At 35.5% G+C, this 15,886-nt stretch overlaps 1 protein-coding gene across 1 annotated transcript in view; it reads left to right on the forward strand.

The window, feature by feature from the left end:
* The window catches only part of LOC125073445, a 244,942-nt gene that overhangs the window by 138,412 nt on the left and 90,644 nt on the right, over window positions 1–15,886 (forward strand). Inside the window, exon 4 of the mRNA XM_047684276.1 lies at window positions 11,517–11,541. The gene's annotated coding sequence lies outside the window, so the exon portion shown is untranslated. The remainder of the gene's footprint in view (window positions 1–11,516; window positions 11,542–15,886) is intronic.

Consider the following 15,886-nt stretch of genomic DNA (forward strand, 5'->3'; position numbering starts at 1 on the left):
TCAATAGGCGGTGGTGACCACATACCATCAGGTGACCCATATGCTCGTCCGACAACCTATACAATAAAAAATCTTTAATTAAAGTATTTTATTTTTAAATTTATAAACGGGTTTATCGAGTTGGCAACCCTGTACGCGTCATAGGCGGGCTTATAAAAATTGTTAACTGGTTACATTAGTCGAGTAAATGCAAGCATCCGAATATAAATGAGTTTATGTAATTAACGGAACAAAACAATTGCGTTACAATAATTTGGTTTACATGTATTTCTATGTAATACAATTTAAAAAAAAAAAACAGTACTCCATTTTACTAAAAAAATGAGAACTCCCGGTAAATGTCATAATCTAAATTTTTAATAATCAGAAGAAAAGAAATTATTTCAATTGATGTTTTTTTTTTAATGATTTTTTGAGGTTGCATTTTTGACTTATTTTGAAAAAAGCTAAAAACGCGAGAACTCAAAAATGGTTCTACTTTTGCATGCATGCATATGGGGGTTAAAATTATCGCAAATAGTCACCCCTACTACTTCCTAACGGGAATACGTCGAATTACCAAACCCCATGTACTACATTATACTACAAGTATCTACTATTTTATTTAAATAAAACTGTACTAAATATAATTGCTTGTGTAGCGTATTTAGGTGTATGCGTACGTTGAAACGTCTATGTTTTGTCTATGGAATGATTTTGACGTATGACGTACTTCCTTTTCTCTCTTCTCTTCTGGTGTGAGCCGCGGTAACGTGTGTTATGTGAGTGCGCCGCGCTTTTGAAATTAGCTTGTGTAACGGACTTATCCTTCTCCTATAATATCACCCATCCCTTTGGCTGTGTTCTTCGAGTGTATGAAGACCAAGGGAGCGCTCCCAAGAAGAACGTGTCTTCACCGAGCCCAGAGTTTTGAGGTAACACCCTTTTATACCAAAAATACAGTCCACTTTTCTCTCGCGCGTACAGCTTGTTTTTTTTATTTGCGAATGAGTCACAATGTCACCACCGCCCATAGAAAGTCGCACTGCAAGAAATACTAACCTTTACCTTGCTGACTTCCAACTGTCGTGACATGTGCCTGTAGTTCTACCATCAACCATCCTCTAAGCCGGAACACAACAATACTATGTTTTGGTATTTATCCAGACGGGCTTGTACAAAGCCATACCACAAAGTCAATTACATATATACCACATACAAGTGAAAGACTACCATTCATAGCATAGTTACGTTCGTATTTACTGATAGATAGAGATATATCTATATTGAGTATGCACTCCATAACACTTGACCGGGAAAATATTTTCCATTTTCTTGAACGTATTTTAAAGTAGCGACAAAGTTGATATCTATATTCATTCAAACATCTTTCGAATATTGCAACCGATTTTCGATCGATTCGATATTTTAATATCGAGGTGTTTGTGCCAAACGCTTTGAAGTCCATGTACAATTGTGGGTGCGTTTTAGGAGATCGAAGTCTATGAGTATGTTTGACGACCTCCGTGGTCGAGTAGTGTGTACACCGGTTTTCATGGGTACGCCACTCCGCGGTCCCGGGTTCGATTCCCGGCCGAGTCGATGTAGAAAAAATTCATTAGTTTCCTATGTTGTCTTGGGTCTGGGTGTTTGTGGTACCGTCGTTACTTCTGATTTCCATAACACAAGTGCTTTAGCTACTTACATTGGGATCAGAGTAATGTATGTGATGTTGTCCAATATTATTTATTTATGAGTGCCAGACAAATGGCATATTCATAGTAAGTACAGTAATTCGTCAATGAATGAATTCAATAAATAGTATACCTGGCCGAATTTCGGCTGTAACAGTGATCTCAAAGAGTGGCTTTCTGCAAATTAAACCAAGATATACTTTATTCAAGTAATCTCATGCGAGCCCTTGTGAATCATTTATTTTACACATTTTAACTATGATTACATATAATTAGCAGCCCGTAAATGTCCCACTGCTGGGATAAAGGCCTCCTCTTCCTTTGAGGAGAAGGTTTGGAGCATATTCCACCACGCTGCTCCAATGCGGGTTGGCGGAATACACATGTGGCAGAATTTCGTTGAAATTAGACACATGCAGGTTTCCTCACGATGTTTTCCATCACCGCCGAGCACGAGATGAATTATAAACACAAATTAAGCACATGAAATTTCAGTGGTGCCTGCCTGGGCTTGAACCCGAAATCATCGGTTAAGATGCAATGCGGTTAAGATACATATAATATTTGGCAGGCGAGCATTCTACCACTAAGCCGAGATGGCCCAGTGGTTAGAACGCGTGCATCTTAACCGATGATTTTGGGTTCAATATTTCGATTCAAATTAAAATCTACATCAATACAAAACGTATAAAATAGTACGTCAATAACTCAAATATAGTGTTACCATTCGTACTTTATTAATTAAAATAGAAATTGTGTAAATTTCAAACCAGCAACATTAAAAATTATAAATACCGAACGGGAATTCCCAACTTTGAACAATGTTTTCTAATTCCGAACGTTAAAATGCAAACAGAATTATACTTTAAAATGTATCGAATCAAACCTCCGCTTCCTGTATTAAAATGTTTGAACTCGAGCCGTAAGGCTGCCTCACCATCTGTTTTATGCTTTAGATATTTCATAATTTCATGTAATTGAATATTGTTTTTGTACGAAACTGTCTGTTATATATGACGGAGGAGGTTTCTCCCAGCTTGTTTTTTAAAAATCATGACGTCAGCATTGCTGACGTCACGAATATCAGGATTCGGATTTGTGTCCATCCTCGAAGGTATGAAGTTAAACGCAGGAAATATTCTTCTTTAATTTATTCCAAGCTGAGGAGGTCCGAGGTCCGACCGCTTCGACGACTCGAACAACCCTCTGGATACCGGCGGGCGTTCGGCGTTTTATAACGAAAATGGGTGGGGGAACTATTCACTCAATATAACACCTATTTATGGACGGTAAAATATTTCAGACTAATTTAACATCTCTAAATTCACTAAATATTACTAATTTAACAATCAAACGGTTTTCAACTATTAAAATAATCATTTCCGGGCACGTGTTTTTCTTATATATATTGAGTTAAAACCTTTTTTTTAAAGTAAACTTCTTTTAGCGAGCTATGTAATAATAATGAGTTGAGTCACACGCTAAGACTGACATGAAAACTACATGACGAATATGCAGAACCAGAAATATCAAGCTTTCTACCATTGGTTCCGGAAATTAGGCCTCACATGCAAACAAACTGTATCTCTTAATAATATTAGTATGGATATGTGGATTATTATTAATATATTGTGACTAATAATTTGCACGATATTATTAAGAAGTATAACTTCTCAGGCGCATAATTTTTTTTTATATATACACCGAAATGGAGTCATTCCACCTGATGGTAAGTGGTCGTATAATTATGGTCTGCCAAACATACTTCAATGGTACACACCTTGAATATTTTCACATTTATAATATTAGTATATATGGGCGAATATTGGTTAATAGATACAGTCAAAAAATGCAGTATTATTTAAATATATATATATTTTAATTATTTAAAATAAAAAAAAACCTCTTGTATTTTATAAACAATTTCTTAAAGATATTACAGTACAAGAAAAAGTAGTCCAATGCACAAACGATGGAATCACTTTATTTGATAATAATATAAAGTATTTTTGAGCCTTATTTGACGCATTTCATTTCATCGAGTTTCGAATCACAGCGAATCTAAAGAAGTTTCACTGAAGGAGATGGTTTACCATAAATAAAATCGTGTTATGAAAGTCATGTAAAGATATTGTCTGTGATAAATTTGCTTGAATATATACGTTTTGCTTTTATACGTTTAAATCAGTGAACGAATTGTTAAAAATCTTTCCAATAGTTCGAATTACTTGAATCCTTTTTCATAGATTCAATTCATTTGTAAAAAACACATCGGTAAAGAAGGCATATTATTCGATACAAGATTATATTGATGACAAAAAATGCTTGTTGACTTCCAGGCATAACATACATATATAATTGTATTTAACTAACATGACAGTATTTTTAGATGTTGAAAAAGAGTAGCTACTGAGTTTCTTGCCGGTTCTTCTCGGTAGAATCAATATTCCGAACCGGTGGTAGCTTTACTTTAAATAGTTTGTTAAATGACGATTCAAAAGTGCTTGTAATAATGTAATGCCTACTTGAATAATGTATGTTTTCATTTGATTAATAAGCATCAAATATATAGACGCCATATTTTTACAATCATGAGCTCTGAGCGCGTAATTAAAGTAACTTATAATTATACTGTTACAAAATTTTGGAAGAGCAAAATATGAATGTCGGTCATTACAACCGACGACAACTCGACCACAATTAAAACTTTTACCAGGGATAAATTTTGCGCAACGCTCCTTGTAGGCAATTGACCTGAAATAGTCAAAGTTTTAACGGTGGAGTGACTTGAATAAGGAACTCGAACGCTTGGGCCAATAAATTTAACAAATAATTCCCCTGAATCTTTAAAGGATTATTTTTTTATTGCAAATAGGTAGGCTTAAGTATTTAGATTGGTTCTGAAATATTAACCATTCCTTACATTGCCAATGTAATGGCCAATCTTGTAAGCTTATTTATGTCCTGTCCGTGTACACTGGCTCACTCATCCTCAGGACCGGATTTAGGAGTGGGCAACCGGGACATATGCCCTAGGGCCTCCGCAAGAGAGGGGCCTCCACAATAGAGATTCCTACGAGTTATGTTTACATATCTACAGTCACTTACATTACTGTTTTAACATATTTTTACATACATAAAAACATATGAAATTTAATTTGTAAAATAATATTTAGGGGCCTCCATTTCCCTGTTTCCCCAGGGACTCCACTCCTTTGTAGCCCAGGATCTCCAGACCTTTAAATCCGATCCTGCTCATCCTTCAAACCAAAACACAAAACACAAGTTGCTGTTGCGTTAGAATAATGGATGATAGCTATCAATTAGTTACCTTATGTTTTAACATACATTAACAGCCTGTAAATTTCCCACTGCTGGGCTAAGGCTGCCTTTGAGGAGGTTTGGAGCATATTCCACTACACCTCCAATGCGGGTTGGATATACATGTGGCAGAATTTCTTTGAAATTAGACACACGCAGGTCTCCACACGATGTTTTCCTTCACCGCAAATTCAGTGGTTCCTGCCTGGGTTTGAACCCGTAATCATTGGTTAAGATGCTCGCGTTCTACCCACTGGGCTATCTCGTCTCATCTCTCGGCCTTATGTTTTATAATATCTAAATCAACAGTTTATGGGTACGTCTCGTTTAGATTGATGTGCTGGATTGACCAATAAAACTAAATTTACGATTGCTATGAACTAGTTTGGAGATGAAGCTCTAAAGATTGACTTTGCAATATTCTTTATTAATGAGAGGTAAGATGTAATTTATAAAAAAGTTAAACTAATTCTCGCCCGCAGCTTTGTCCTTGTTTTGGGGCTTGTAGGTTTTAGGTATAAATAAGTTGACTATGTCCTTTGTTGACAGTTTGCTTCATACCAAATTTTGTTAAAATCGGTTCAGTGACTTACTTTCGCATAATTATAATATTAGTATAGATGTTATTTTATGTGTTGATATTTTTTATCCGTACAAATAAATAAAATTTAAGTGGCTGTGTGAATTTTTATTTAACAAGAAAAAAACCATTTTTTTATTTTGCCCTACTGACAGTATATCTGTCTGTCTGTTAGTTTCGGGTTATTCCCGGAACAGCTGAACCTGTTTATATATACTCTGTGGTCGAATAGTGTGTACACCGGTTTTCATGGGTTCGCTACTCCCTGGTCCCGGGTTCGATTCCCGGCCGAGACGACGAAAAATTTCATTAGTTCTATGTTGTCTTGGGTCTGGGTGTATGTGGTACCGTCGTTACTTCCGATTTCCATAACACAAGTGCTTTAGCTACTTACATTGGGATCAGAGTAATGTATGTGATGTTGTCCAATATTTATTTAATTTATTTTATTTAATTTATATTATATTGACAAGACCATCACTTTTTAAGTAGTAACTTATGATACTTTAATTTCCAAAAAAAGACATATATTAGTGTGGGTATACAAACTAGAAAGACGTTCAAAGAACCTCTCGTGTTTAAAAATTGTAAAATTTTAGAATAACGACATTTGAGTAATAAAATTGTGCTAAATCGTTAAAAAGTGGCTATATGCAGATTTTGCAAATAAAATAACAGTCGGTAGCGAACGTAAAACAAGTGAAATTAGTGAATATTTAAAGTGAACTCATCGATTAAAACTTAGTGCAATGACATTCTACTAAACTACCTACATATACTTTATAAATAGCTTGAATCGTTGAGATACAATACAACATATTCGACTCGAAGCGCTATAAGCTTGCTGGCGTCGTGGCTTGCGAAACAGCGAAGAAACCGACCGCACCGGGTTCGAACCTCGACAAAACCGATATTTAGATATTTTTATAATTTTCTTAGTGTTGAAAAATACAACTATTAATATGGCCTTTCTATGTAAAATCTGTAATAACAACATCGCAATGACTCAAAAAAGAATTAAATGTACTATGTGTTCCCAGTATTATCATATTGATTGTATAAAGCCAGTCAAGGATTTGACAACGACTAGAGCACAATGGAAGTGTACATCGTGTCAACAAGAACCACAGAAAAAAAATACTGATAGTTTCCCCGATAACACAAGTCTATACTCAAGCAAACCTAAAAAACAACTACGGATGGGTGCCGATGTTACTTATCAGTCTAAATCCTTGTCTCGGTCGCCTTCATACTCATCTCCAGCGAATAAAACGGATCAGCATATTCTGGCTACACCTGAAAAGCTTGGGTCACCAGACTTCTTAATTCAATGTGAATCTATCATCGACAAACGCTTAAAATCTGCAATGGAATCTATAATGAATGAACTGAAAGAATCTTTAATGGCTGAAATAAAAAAGGAAATATTTTCCGAATTTAAAAAATTAGAAGAATCACATAGTAATCTACGAAGGGAATACAATGCTTTGGAAGAAAGGTACATTGAACTGGAATCTTTAGTACTAAAATCGGAGACCGAAATTTCAGATTTAAAAGCTCAGACTAATAAACAACAGCAGTGGTCTCGAATGGCAAATCTTGAGATAATGGGTCTACCAGAAACCAAAGGCGAAGCACTTCGTGACATAGTCATGAAGATCGCTAAATATGCAGGAGTTAATTTAAGGGCCGAAGAGATTGAATTTGCCACCCGTGTACAACCATTTCTTTCATTAATTTCATTCATTAAAAGCTCAGACTAATAAACAACAGCAGTGGTCTCGAATGGCAAATCTTGAGATAATGGGTCTACCAGAAACCAAAGGCGAAGCACTTCGTGACATAGTCATGAAGATCGCTAAATATGCAGGAGTTAATTTAAGGGCCGAAGAGATTGAATTTGCCACCCGTGTACAACCATTGCAGCAAAAAACGGGAAGACCTAAGTCGCTTGTTGTCAAACTAAGAAGTCGCGACTTAAAGGACTCCATACTATCAGGCTTAAGAAAATGCAGAGGCATCGACACCACAAATATTGGACTTAACGGCGATCCACGAAAATTTTTTGTTAATGAACACTTAACACCTATTAATAAAGAATTGTTTAGGAAAACAAAAACACTTGCAGCAGAAAAAGCATATCGATTTGTTTGGGTTCGTAACTGCAATATTTTTTTAAGAAAAAACGAGGAATGCCCTGTATTGGCTATAAATTCAGAAAAAGATTTAAGAAAAATCAAATAATAATTAGATGTAAGGTACTTTTGAGATTGTTTTACTGTATCTTAATATATATAATTAATTTCCAAGATTGTGAACTTAAAGTACATTTTTTTGTTAACGAACCTAAATGGGAATCTAAACTAAAACTACACATAATTACACACACCTACACTATATATACACCATACACAATACTGACCTACACTACACTCTTTTACAAAGTAACAACACAATTTATAAGATCGACCGTAACTATATGGACTGCTGAACAAATCTCTAGATTATTATATTGTGTCTTAAAACTAATGATTACTATTAATGCTTACTTTTATTATTATTACTATAAATTATTAATTTAATTAAGAAACTATTAAGCTATTTACTTTATGAATAAACCATTTCAGTTGTTGTATCAAAATGTTCGTGGATTACGAACAAAAACAGATCAATTCCGACTAAATATTCTTCAAAATGACTACGAGGTGTTGCTTGTAACCGAAACCTGGCTTAAAAGCGGATTTTATATGAGAGAGCTATGTGACAGTAGGTACGACATTTTTCGCGCAGATAGAAGTAACAAAACATCAAACAAACTTGATGGAGGTGGAGTAATGATATGTACAAAATCCATACTAAGGGCACAGGAGAGATCGGATTGGAGATGTGCTGGAGTTGAATCCATTTGGATAACAATACCCAAAAGCGTAATTGGAAATAACCACAATCTTAATATAGGCTTATTTTATATACCACCAGATGATTACCAAGTAAAAAGGCTAGAGACCATAACAAATTCTTTGTCCTCAATTTTAACATCTAAATCTGAAGAGTATTTTATAATCACTGGTGACTTTAACCTCCCTAATATTGATTGGAAGAGTGAAGGGCCATTATATCTTAATCGCGGATCAACATTATTGCGGACTGTATCAAGTGATTTCATCGAAACATGTAGCTCTTTTAACCTAACACAATTTAATCAAATACCAAATGCGAGTAATAACACTCTAGACTTAATTTTTAGCAACATCTATTTAAATGTTCAAAAATCTGATCAAATTTTAGTCACTGAGGACAAATATCATCCCTGTTTAGAAATTGACGCTTCTGATTTGCTTCTAAAACAACTTTCGAAACCACCTTTGAGTAAAATGAAGTTTAAGAAAGCTGACTACAGTGTTATAAATGAAGTTCTCAATAAATTAAATTGGCAAAATATATTGAGAGGTGATTCAATAGATGTAATAGTTGATAAATTTTATGAAACTATCAACAACATAATAAATGAACATGTACCGGTTGTTACAGAAAGGTTTTCTTGTCACTATCCTATTTGGTATAACAAATCATTAATCCATATCATTCAAGAAAAACTAAAAGCTCATGCTCGTTGGAAATCATTTAAGAATCCTAGAGACTACGACGAATTTTCCTTATTACGAAGAAGACAAAAGAAATTACAAGATTATTACTACAAGAAATTTAAAACAAAAATGCAGAATGACATCAAAAAAGATCCAAATCTTTTTTGGCGGTATCAAAAATACTTAAGAAACAACAAAAGCGGTTATCCAAGTTCCCTTTCCTTAGGTGACCGTCAGTTTAACAATCCTACAGAAATATGTGTGGGATTTAGTGAATTTTTTGAAAGCGTTTTTGAAAAACAGAACCATAATAACGATAAAAATCATGTCCCAATATCTTATGCGGACGATACTATTTGTAATCTTAATGTAAATAAAGGACTAGTTCTCAAAATACTTAAAGCTCTAGATATAAATAAAGGAGCAGGAACTGACAGAATACCAGCTATATTCTATGTAAAATGTGCAAATAACCTAGCAGACCCACTATCAATCATATTTGACAAATCTGTCAATGAATTTGGAGCTTTTCCAACCCAATGGAAAGATGCACTTATAATACCAATCCATAAAACAGGAGCAAGACACAAAATAGAACATTATAGGCCTATTTCAATATTGAATACTATAAGCAAGATTTTTGAACGAGTGATTTACAATGCAATTGCACCAACTATCCATAAATCAATTCCACTAGAGCAACACGGCTTCATGCTTAAGCGATCAACACAAACAAATCTATCTGTCTTTACCAATTTTGTTCATATGGCTATGGATAAAAAACAACAAGTAGATGTGATATACACGGATTTTCAGAAGGCGTTTGACCGGGTAGATCATGTGATTTTACTACAAAAGCTTCAAGCTCTCGGAATCAAGGGCGATTTACATAGATGGTTTTGCTCGTATATATCAAAAAGACAGCAAGCTGTTGTCATAGGCAGTGCTCGTAGTGATTTTGTACACGCAACCTCAGGTGTCCCACAGGGTTCTCTTCTAGGCCCATTATTATACAACTCTTATTTATACGACATATATAGATGTTTCAAATATTCTCGTTTCTTACTATTTGCAGACGATAAGAAAATCTATAAGGCTATAAATAATATTTCGGATTGTGTGGAATTGCAGCATGACTTAAATAGTCTTTCCAATTTCTACAAAGAAAATAAAATACTCGTCAACATTAAAAAAACAGTAAATATAACATTTTCAAGAAAAGTAAAAAATATTGAATTTGTCTATTACATAGATAATGACCCCATTCAAAAGGTAAACACTGTGAGAGATCTTGGAATTCAGTTGGATCATAAATTACTGATGACAGAACATACAGAAATTATAACTGACAAAGCCTATAAACAACTAGGCTATATTAAACGTGTATGCAAAACATTTACTGATGTTGATTCCATAAAAATGTTATATTTTTCATACGTTCGAAGTGTTTTAGAGTACTGCTGTAGCATATGGTCACCAAATTATTCAAAGTATAGGGATAAACTAGAAGCGATACAAAAACATTTTTTAAGATTCCTGTGCTTTGTGGATTTTAGAGAATATAAAAATTATACAGAAACCTGTAAACATTATAAAATAGAAGCTTTAGAAATCAGACGTCGGCAATGTGATATGTATATGTTATACGATATACTAGCTGGACATATAGATTGTAACGACTTGGTCAGTGCTTTATATTTCAGAGTACCCAATCGTCGTACCCGTCACACAGAACTATTTTATACACCTAAAGTACATACAAATTATGCACGTAATTCTATCCTTAGCCGTATAGTCAACACATACAATGAGTCATATTCAGAAATAGATTTGTTCAACATATCAAAAACAACTTTAAAAAAAACACTGAAAAGTAAAGATGCAGTTAGTTAAAACACACGCACCAACACACACGCGCACACACATACACGCACACACACACACGCGCACACACACACACACACACACACGCACACACACACAACAATTCTCATTCAATTAGATTCTCAACTTAATTTTTTGTAAATTTTCTTAAGATTGTCTTCTAGTTTGTAAAAGAATATATTATAGAACAAACGGTGTAATCCTATTTTGGTTTTTAGTAATTGATATATTATATTTTAAGTAAAAAGTTGTGTATTGAAACTGTTGGATTATCTAATAAATAAATAAATAAATAAATAAATAAATAAAAGACAGGTTCCACGAGCGAAAAAAAAAAAATTGTCCAGATGGGACATAAGCAAATGGACCTCGCTGTTTTTGATATATAAACAACGTTACATGTATTCATAAAATTTTATGTAAATAAAAATAATTATGAAAATTTAACAATGTTTTTATTTTTATTTCCAGGTTGCAAGTGTAAAGCCACGGAACGGTGCGTAATGTTTACATTATTTTATTGTCATTATCATCTTCATCAGCTCAAGTCCTCCACTGTCGCATACACTCTTATTTTGCAAGCACCAGTAACTAACCATCTTGCATATGCCATCATTTCATTTAGACTGAGGACTTTTTCTTTATCAAGACGGTCTCCACTCAAGCTCCTCGTTACTATGCCAGTTGCCTACAGCCTTGCTTGGTTCAGGGGTTGGTTGTCAGGTGCAGGCATAAAATGAAAGCCTATGTTCTTGCTTCAGCTGGCAGCTTCTTCCTTAGAGTTGCAGCTTTATACAAGAATCCAACAAATTTGGTTCAGTGGTATGGCCTTGAAAGAGCAACAGACAGACAGGTAAAGTCAGTACCGTACTATCCCCCCGCTGTAAGCTTCGATGGGAGTAGGGGGTTATCTAGCCCGGGAACTTCTTTAGCGTGAAGGCCCGTAAAAGCGGCTAGCCGCCGAAGCGTCGCGGTAGCCTGCGCAAGCGACCTCGTACCGCTGGGGCGCACGAGGCGTTCTCAGCACCAGCTTTAGCTTCATGTGGGAGAAACACGTGAGAGCATTTTTCCAGTGAAAAAAAGTGATTATGCTGACCATGTATTATATTATATTGATAATAATATAACCATGAAATCAAATCATATTATGTTAAAATTATATCTTTAGCTATTATATTGTAGTTCAAAAATCAATTTTTATTTAATTCAAATATATATGTGCAATCTCGTAATCGTCATTTCACTAATTAATCTATTTATGACAACGGAAGACGGACGGTCAAATGTGCTATCTGATAATAAGGGCCCATTGCCCATATACATTGGAGCTGTTGAAAATATTGACACTTTCCTATCACCAACGCACCGCCAACTTTGGGAACTAAAAAGATATGTCCCTTGTGTATGTAGATACGATCCACTCAACCTTCACACCGAAACACAATGCTTCAAATGCAGATATATCCAACAAAAATCTTTTTTAGCATTAGCAGCCTGTAAATATCGCCACTGCTGGGCTAAAGGCCTCCTCTCCCTTTAAGGAGAAGGTTTGGAGCATATTCCACCACCACTACAATGCGGGTTGGCGGAACACACATGTGGCAGAACTTCGTTGAAATTAGACACATGCAGGTTTCGTCACGATGTTTTCCTTCACCGCCGAGCACAACAAAAATTTATGTAATTTAAAAAAACTTTTATACGTTAAAAAATTGTGGACAATCCGTTAAATAATTAAGCGTGTAAAAAAAAAATATATATTAAGCTTTTTTGTAAAAACGAGTCCACTCGAAAAGTAATTAAAATAGCGTACGAAAAGTTTTTCTCACAAAATGAATGAAAACAGGAAGTTTAATTTTACACACTTTAGACGGACTAGATTTCGTTCGTGTAAGTTTTAATTACATAGCAATTAACATTGTTAAGAGCCCAAAATATAAAATATATTACAGTAACGGAGACATAATAAACAGTTTATAAAGGACCTCAGCCCAGCCCAAAAAAAAGGTTTTTATGGCCTTGGTTGGCGGACGAGCATATGGGCCACCTGATGGTAAGTGGTCACCACCGCCCATAGACAAAGGCGCTGTAAGAAATATTAACCACTCCATACATCACCTATGCGCCACCAACCTTGGGAACTAAGATGTTATGTCCCTTGTGCCTGTGCTTACACTGGCTCACTCACCCTTCTAACCAGAACACAACAATACAGTGTACTGTTATTTGGCGGTAGAATATCGGATGAGTGGGTGGTAGCTATCCAGACGGGCTTGCACAAAGCCCTACCACCAAGTAAATTGAATCCGTGTATATGTCCTGAGACATATACAAGGATTCAATACATATTAAAAATACTTTCGGATAAATAAATCAGTTAAAATTTCCTCGCAACAATAAACACTTCAAGATAAAAGTACAAAATGTTAAACGAATACAAATTAAAATTCTTACTCCATTGACGTTCCCCGAACACCGTAACTGCGATTATAAAATTATGCTGTGAAATCTTTTAAAAAAAAAATATTTTATTTAACGCCGAGATAAGTTTTCAGTGTCTGAAAGTTTTCAACAAAAAAAAAATTACATCCGCGCAATTTCCTCTTAGAAAAGAACTCCAGCCAATTCGAAATCGGACACACGGGTGGACTGCTTAAATAGCATTTCGATTTGAATATTATAGGTAAAATATGCGATTGCAAAGCGAAGAGAACACGTTGAGACGGCCCAGTGGTTAGAACGCGTGCATCTTAACCGATGATTTCGGGTTCAAACCCGGCAGGCACCACTGAATTTTCATGTGCTTAATTTGTGTTTATAATTCATCTCGTGCTCGGCGGTGGAGAAAAACATCGAGAGGAAACCTGCATATGTCTAATTTCAACGAAATTCGTCCACATGTGTATTCCACCAACAAGCATTGGAGCAGCATGGTGGAATATGCTCCAAACCTTCTCATCAAAAGATGAAGAGGCATTAGCCCAGCAGTGGGAAATTTACAGGCTGCTAATGTATGTATGTAATGGAAATTTTAGATATGTTGGATGATATTGCGTTACTTTGTATGGGGAAGGCTTTGTGGCTCATCAGACGAATTCATTATTTATTCCCCCATCAACATCAATTTATATGGTTGAGTACCGTATGAAAGGTCAGCGATCGATTATAATTACAGAGAAAACGGGCGTAACATCTCAGTTATGTCCATTAGGACCCTGACCGTTAGGAACATTCCGTAACTATGGGAGATAATCAGGAAAATGGCGGTGTGAGTTATCGGCTATAGGTCAAAAAATGTGCACCTACAAAACTAGAATAAAACAACGCCATAGAATGAGCTCTTACAATTGGACCTTCTTATGCAGAAATGACACACTCACAGAGGCACTACTAAAACTGTAAAAAATTAATAGGTCATTAAATAAAAATAATGTCGTGAATATTTAATTTAGCAGGATTATTGTCACTACAAAACAACTTCATATTTTAAATCTTATCAACAATATCATACGACACATTTTTGAATAGCGTGGTCCAATATTTAACAAGGAAAGAAGGCTTCCAGCTGAGGAATTAGCATTTTTTTAGCATTAGCAGCCCGTAAATGTCCCACTGCTGGGATAAAGGCCTCCTCTCCCTTTGAGGAGAAGGTTTGGAGCATATTCCACCACGCTGCTCCAATGCGGGTTGGCGGAATACACATGTGGCAGAATTTCGTTGAAATTAGACACATGCAGGTTTCCTCACGATGTTTTCCTTCACCGCCGAGCACGAGATGAATTATTAACACAAATTAAGCACATGAAATTTCAGTGGTGCCTGCCTGGGTTTGAACCCGAAATCATCGGTTAAGATGCACGCGTTCTAACCACTGGGCCATCTCGGCTCTTAATACTGCTACTGCTGCTTAATACTTAAGCTGAGGAATATTTACTGTATATTACTGCAAGCAACAGCTGATTAATCTCACTCCTGGTGAAATGTATCTCGGACTGTTAAAAAGAGATGTATTAACACTTGGTCATTGTTGAAAGTAATAAAATAAAATGCCTTGATAACACCACAAATAGTTTAACTTCTCATGTGAACTTTGTTTTGACGTTTTAACTTTTGGCAATAAATACTTGGTGGTAGGGCTTTGTGCATTCTCGTCTGGGTAGGTACCACCCACTCATCAGATATTCTACCGCCAAACAGCAGTACTCTGTATTGTTGTTTCGGTTAGAAGGGTGAGTGAGCGAGTGTAATCAAAGGCACAAGTTGGTGGCACATAGGTGATGTAAGGAATGGTTAACATTTCTTACAGTGTCTTTGTCTATGGGCGGTGGTGACCACTTACCATCAGGTGGTCCATACGCTCGTCCGCCAACCGATATCATAAAAATAAAAAAAAATCGCAGAGTAACAAGCCCTATCCTCTCATCGGTGAAAAATAATATTTGGATTGTATAGTAAATTATGACGTATACAAATTACATCAGCGTTTACTAAACCTCTAGTACAGATAACACTTAAATGAACTCGTTTATTGTATAAGAATAAATGGATGAAATCTTGTTGCTCCTAGTGTATTTTAAATTGACCAATTTTTTTTCTCTCTAATCAGAAAATTTCAACGTCCGTGTGTCCTCTATCGACGATTAGTGTCAAGAAGTTGGCTATTGTAGCCAAAGGAAATGGCTGAAATACTCTTAACAAGTATCCGTTCTATTTCTGGATATTCGAAACACTTGCTTGAAGTAGAATCCTGTTATCTCCCACTGTTGGATATTTGGCTCCTCTAGTACTAATTTTGACTCAGTTCACTGGTCAGTACCAACAACGGAAAACTTTCAACGGAA

The sequence above is a fragment of the Vanessa atalanta genome, chromosome 24 (genome assembly GCF_905147765.1).
Source record: "Vanessa atalanta chromosome 24, ilVanAtal1.2, whole genome shotgun sequence".
NCBI lineage: Eukaryota > Metazoa > Arthropoda > Insecta > Lepidoptera > Nymphalidae > Vanessa > Vanessa atalanta.